At 32.6% G+C, this 6987-nt stretch overlaps 1 long non-coding RNA gene across 2 annotated transcripts; it reads right to left on the bottom strand.

Annotated features, from left to right (window-relative positions):
- Positions 1-2314: 2314 nt before the first annotated feature.
- LOC150035429 (uncharacterized) lies at positions 2315-6725 on the bottom strand. Of its 2 annotated transcripts, none has more exons than XR_016529961.1 (2): positions 4814-6725; positions 2315-4285 (listed from the first exon to the last, which is right to left on the bottom strand). It is a non-coding gene; the product is annotated as an uncharacterized LOC150035429 (long non-coding RNA). The 2 variants fall into 2 exon arrangements; XR_016529962.1 differs by having other exon boundaries at positions 2315-3065.
- Positions 6726-6987: the final 262 nt, after the last annotated feature.

The raw sequence follows: 6987 nt of genomic DNA, 5'->3' as shown, positions 1-6987 counted from the left end.
ATGATGGGAGAGAGATTTAATTTAAAAAAAAAAAATTCATTACATAGTAAAACTATAGAGCAACAACAAGAAAAAGAAAAAGAAGAAGATGATAATGAAATTCATAGAGAAAAATTAGGAAACAAAAGTTTTGATTTCTATTTGGTTTCTCATGTTATTTAACCATATTTCTACAAGAAATGTAATGAGTTCATTGTCCAAAAAAGAAAGAAAGAAAGAAAAGTTTTAACAATTAAAAGAAAAAAAATGCAATTCATATTTTATTCAAATAAAGATGGATAAAATTACTGAATAAAATAGCTATAAAACAAAAATAGTAATCATAAAAACATATAATTTAAAGTTAAAAAAACTGTATCAAACTCAACTTTGTACCACAATCACAAACATGTGAACTTCACAAATATATGAACTCTAGACATAAATATCATTCTAAATTATATGCTTCATATTTGATAAATCAATTAATATACGAAATATTTATATTTGTTTTATAATTGGTATAACAAATTAAATATAACTTATATACCATTAAAATCATATAAAAATTTGAAAATAAAATAGATTAATTAACATAATTTATATTTGACATATCATTTGACATTAATGCGTTTAACATATACCATCAACATTAAAATTTAACTAATCAAATGAAAATGACTACATATCAACGTGAAAAAAATAAAAACAATATTGATCATAATCGAAGTCATGATTTATCTTTTATATAAGTTATATTCCTTAAATAAAGTATACAAAATATAATGTATATAAGTCAACTAATATCCCAAAATATAGATTATATCATATGCACCTGAGGGTAAAATAGTAAAAATAAAACTTGAGGGTAAAATCGTAAAAAAAAATCGGGAGTCTGGTTTATTTATTTATTTATTATTATTATTATTTTTGCTATATTTGCAATTTTAGAAAACCATTACTATATTAACAAATACCTTTTATGTTTTTTAGTTTTTTGTTTTCCCTTCCCGTTACTATTTCTCTTTGGGTTATTTTCCTAGGCTCTTTTTATGGTATTTTTTTCTTTTCTTGTATCCTTTCATTTATTAAGATAAAAGGGTGATTTCTCACCTAGACTGAATTGAACCAACTGAGATTTCAGAGTACTTCCACATGTTTGAAGCAGAGGAGGCACTTTTGTAGAAGCAGATAGAATCACTTTACAGAACAAAGGAAGGCCTTATTCTCCATCAGGAATGAGAAAGATGAACTTCTTTCTTCCTTCCTAAAGAAATAACATTCTGTAACAAATAGGAAAAATTTAACTTCAAATTTCAAATTAGTACATTAAACCAATAATTAGAATGCATAAGGGTGATTCAGCCCCCTTAATCATTAGTCTCAAGTAAGACAGTTGACTATGATTATCGATAACGATGATCATATAACCGTGGTCATCATCCATATTGTTCGAGTCTTATCCGTCACAGCGATACTTTGAACAATGTTAATCACAATTCACAATCATAAAAAGCAGCCAACAAGTAAAGGCCAACAAAAGATCTAATAGGAGATTTCATGTGCCAACAATTTCTTTAGTCAAGCTAATCACATGGATCTCCTAAATGATGGATGTGATATGCCAGGCAGCCAAGACCCCACATTAAAAGTTCAACATATAATTATATCAGCCAAGCCATAAGGGACCAAATTGAAGCACAAAATTCAGAACCATTTACTAATAAATAATTCAGTGAGATATTTTCTTGCTTGCTGTGTAATAAGAATGCAGAATGGAAAGTGGATTGAAGCCTTACTAATGGTAATGCAAGACACTGAAATATAGTGATGGTACAAAGATGTGTATTTTTTTTGTCTGCACTCTGCAGCAAAGACACCTTCCAGAATTCAACAAAAATTATGCAGTAAAACGTTTGATTTTGGTAGTCTTGTTGTTTTGTGATCTTGGAAAGCTTTCTAGAGTAAGGCTATTATAGAAGAAGCCTACATCTTGGTTGGAATACTTTGAATCTGCTATCTAACACTTCAAACGATCAAGTATAGGGGTCTCTCGGACTGAGTTCGGGGGCACCACCCTCAAAATCTAAGTTGAATTCATATTTGATATATTTATATTATTTACGATTTTAACAGCACATCTCTACTTCTAACAACTATTTTTCCTTTGTATGTTGGCATATCTAACACACTATTAGTAAACCACGTAAATTTTTGTGTTGATTCTTTACTATATATGCAATCTGTTTATCTTTATTTGTCAATTTTATAACAATCTTCCTAAGAATACATTGAGGTTGTTGAGTTCTTACATCAAGTGAAATGACTAGAAAAATTATAGCAAGTTAGTCATATTATTCAAAAGTATGCAAGTTACCCAAGTAATTTATTGCCAATAACCACAAGAATTGGTAATTTAATCCTATACAACTTTTACCACCAAGGGATTTTTTATTTTTTTTTTTTTTTTCAGAAATGAGACAACCTAAGGGCTGCAATGAGCATAGCCTTCCAATTGTTAAAAATCATGGAGAGGTTATAATTACAAAAGAATTTAATGTAATTAGTACATCACCAAGAGGTTGTGTGTCGCACAACCATCCAAAAAGAATCAAAATGAGCAAACTTATCTTAAAAAATGATGCTATTTCTTTCCTTCCAAATGCACCAAATGAGCAAATGAGTAGCACATCTCCGAATGATTTTACCTCTACCACTAAACACAAAGCAGTCCAGCCCACCCACCATCCAATCGTCTACCCTGTTAGGTAGGCAGCACTCCAAGCTCAAACGTTTTAAACAGAAGAGCCCACGTCTTAGTGGCAAGGTTACGGTGAAGGAACAAGTGATCGAGACTCCTCAAACTAAGGCAAAGATAGCAAATGGCTTCCTTTGTAGTTTCTCATGAGTGTTTGAGCTTCTATAAATGAGGGACCACAGGAAGAATTTAACATTTTTGGGGATTTTGAGCCTCCAAACAAGAGATACTAAAGGGCAGGGGTTCTCTTAGTGAGAATAAAAAAAGTAGCTTTAGTGGTAAACTTCCCCGAGGCATATAACTTCCACTTGAGACGATCATGAGGATCCTAACAATATTAATGACAAAAATCAAAGAATATGTAGATACTATTAGTGATAATAATGATGATGTCAAGTATGGCTGCAGAATATTTATTTAAGAAAGTGACAAAAAAATAAAGATTTGTTAGTTTTGATTTTCAAAATAAGGAAATTGACCAAATCATCGACTTCTATATCATAAAGGGCCTAAGTGCATGTGAAGTTCCACTAAAGTATACTTTCCTCCAAAAATCAGCGACTTGGTCATCTTCTTAGTATACATCCACAGCTTCTTAAGGACTTAACACATCTTATTAAACCAAATTCACTGATCAATCTCTGATTTAGAAAGTGGAACTGATATGAATTGGCTAGGACACCAAATTATTATTTATATTTTATTTGATAATTTTGGTGTAACTTTTATATTTTTCAATTTTATCTTTTTTATGACACATTAAATAGGGGTATTTTTATCATTTTACTATGATATATAATGTGGCATTAGGATTTTCGTTGGAGGTTATCTAAACCCTTGCCATTAGGTTGTTTGAACAAATTACAATGGATCAATTTTGGCCTTTGCTTCTTTCAAGTTTAGTTCGGAAAACTTAAATTTTGCAATCATCAGTTAAGTTGCATGCCAAAGAACATTCAAGTGGGATTTGATCATCCTATCCATTCAAAACTTGGGCCAAACAATTTGTTCGTTGCCTCAAGAGCTTTGATCTTAAGGCATTCCATGTCTAATCCAATTCTTAGGAATGAAATCAAATTGATTTGGGGGTTTTAATATTTGAAAATTAGGAGTTCACATATCCAAAGGATTCTTAATTCAATTTACTAGGATTATCTTATCAGGAACTTTTAGGACATAACTCCCAATATAAGTTCTTCAAACAAGAAATAAAGAAGTGCAAAAAAATACAAGACCAAGCCATACAGAAAAACAGAGGCTGAAGCCCACAAGAGGACCTCCATATAGAAATTACAAAGAGGAAATTTCAACTTTTAAAAGTAAGAAACAAAAGAACATCACAAAACAGTTAGGACACAGAGGCCCAAAGGAAGAATAGAAGCTTCCCATTGTTTCAGAAGAAAAATAGCTTCTTCTAATGTAGTTAGTGCAACAAGACACACAACTTGGGACCAACAAGTACTAAATATCTGCAAAAACCTCCACCAAGTCTTCTTGGCAAATGGACACCTCTAAAGAATATGATCAAGTTCTTAGTATGAGATGCCCCTGTTATTCAATTATAAAGCGCATATATAGAATTGGTTATAACACTTCCTTTAAACTATGAGCTAGAACAAGAAACAAGTTTAGGCTTGATTAATGGAAAAATATCAAAGAATCTTCAGAATTGCAATCAGAGGGTACAGTTGAACTATGCCTTTAATGAAATTGCTAGGAAACTGGTGAGTTTCCAATTCCATGGCTTGCTACAATGGGCTACCAAAAACATCCACACAACATTTATTGAATGAAAATATATTAAGAGGCATGATCAAAATCTAAACCTTAAGCCTCAAACAGAAATATCTACTCAGATTGAAAATCACCGATTAAAAGAAAAAAGTTTGCAGATACAAACTAACAAAAACCTATCACATTTCAGTCACATCCGCATGTAATAAACCTATCACCAAAGCAAACTAGAATGGAAAATGAATGAATTTAAAAAACTCAGTGCAATTAAACAAATTTATTGGTAAGGCGAACCTTAAAAATCAATTGTGTAGCATATTCATCAAAACTTTAAAATCTCACCGAATAAAGCATCTAAGTCTGTCTTCAAAGCTCCTTCCTCAGCCATTCAGCTTCTTATACTTGCGATGTTCGTCTTCTTCTTCACAGTGTCAGCCCAAATCATCCCCCAATAATCCGACCTTAAATCATCCTCCGCTTCAGATGCAGGGAACCCAATTTGTAAAATTGGTTTTGAATAATACATTGGAGGATAGATTTTTGTATGAATCTCCCAAATTCCACAATTTGACGTTTAACCTAAATTTTGAAGATAAACAGGTGTAACTTTTGCTTCCGCTGAGTCCTCGTTATTCAACTAATTCAATACAAAATGCTTTGCATGTTCGGACTATTCCTCCCTCGATCATTCTCTCTCTCGCTCGTATCCACACTCGTTCTCATAGATAACTTTGGCAAGAGGTTTGTCATATTAGCAAAAATTATTCTTGATTTGGTCATGAGGGTCACATGGACCTATAAGACATAATCTCAATGTGATTCTGTGGTGTTTGACCCAACATACTCCCATGTTTAAATTAGTACTAAAAGAGATTGATGTCAAATTAAGTAGAGGATATTGCATCTCTTGTGGTTTGGGTGCCCCTTTATTGATACTTGACACTACCCTAGCGTCCATATCGAGGTTTGTCTGTGTCAACACTGAGAATTAGTTATTTGACTTGACTTACAACTAGGGTCGATTACCACTTTTACAAGTTGGGTTGCTCCTCGACTGAATATTACGTCTCGTGGGCAATGAATGAATATCACCCAAAGCCTTGTATACCCAACTTGTAATCGCAATGAATGCAATGCAATTTAGGCAAGCAGGGCCCACATGATTACTTTATGGTTGTTTACCCAATTCTGTAAACGGAAATGATTGATGGGGCCCACATTTTTTATTACCCCTAATCTTACCATTCCATTGTTACCACCTGAGGTGGAAATCCGATTATGATTGATGAATTACGTGGGACCCACTCAGATTTTTTTACATACTTTGCCCTTCCCTCGGTCTTCTCCACCTCGGTTTAAGCTTCTTTGCCTTTATCCTCTCCACTTGGCCATCAACAGTTTGGCATCTACTTCGTCATCTACAGTTCACGCTCTAACTTCTAATCAAAAGTGCACACGTTAAGCACAAGTATGTACTCATGTATCCTCAGTCATATTTTACTTTGTTCCTTCTTTCTTTCTTCGTTATATCTTACTTTTTTTTCTTTTCAAATCCTATATTAAATTTCTTCTTCTTCCTTCTTTTCTGAATACCATCAACAAACCCATCAAAATTTGTGAAGTTTGGGCTTCCAATCTCAAATTCGAGTTCTAGTTGATCCTTGATTTCATCGATTAATCCCTTTCTCGCTTTCCGTCCCCTTCTCTCTCATGTTTGATCTCGCTCTTGTTCATGCTTGATCTCTCTTTCACTCATGCTTGATCTCGTTCTTGCTCCAACTCTTACTTTATGGCCATAACCAAACACGATAGATACTGAAGGAATTGAATTCCTCACGAACGCTTGTGAACACTGTGTATTTAGAGTTCAATTTTGAAAACATAAAATACAGAGAAGAAATAACTAAATAAACATTGATACAAGCATGTTTTGAGAAGGAGAAAAAAAGAGAACATGAGGAAACTTACCCTTGGAGACTCTCTTCTCGGAATTTCCTCTCAAGCCTTAAACAGTCTCTAACTTTTCTGCACAATCTCAATGTACAACAAATCTTTTCACAAATCTTTAGAACACTTTTCACGTATAGTGACATCACCAACAGGACTTCCTTACAATTCTCCGGCAAGAGATGAGAGTGTGGTCTCCTTTAGTGTTTTTGGGAGAAGGGAAAGGCGGAGGGTTTTAAAGTGAGTGAAAGATCTTGAGAAAATTTGGAACAAAAGTTTTTAACGTATCTTTTCCTTTTATGTTATCTATATTCCTAATACCATGTTGAAGAAGAGGATGGAAGGAGTTACATAACTCCCTCATGTGAAAAAAACAAATTAACTTCTCTAAAGTGAGAAGTATTAATATTGTATTCAAATAATATAGCATAATATATATACACACACATATATATATATATATATATATATATATATATAACTAATACTTAATTAATTAACTATATATTAGGCATCTTAATCATATTAAAATGCAATTCTTTCTTATGCCATATAGTTTTAATATGAAT

Source organism: Benincasa hispida, chromosome 6, assembly GCF_027475165.1.
Source record: "Benincasa hispida cultivar pf3 chromosome 6, pf3_genome.v1.1, whole genome shotgun sequence".
NCBI classification, from domain to species: Eukaryota; Viridiplantae; Streptophyta; class Magnoliopsida; order Cucurbitales; family Cucurbitaceae; genus Benincasa; species Benincasa hispida.
The sequence above is the reverse complement of the archived record's forward strand: the minus strand, read 5'-3'. Positions and strand labels throughout refer to the sequence as shown.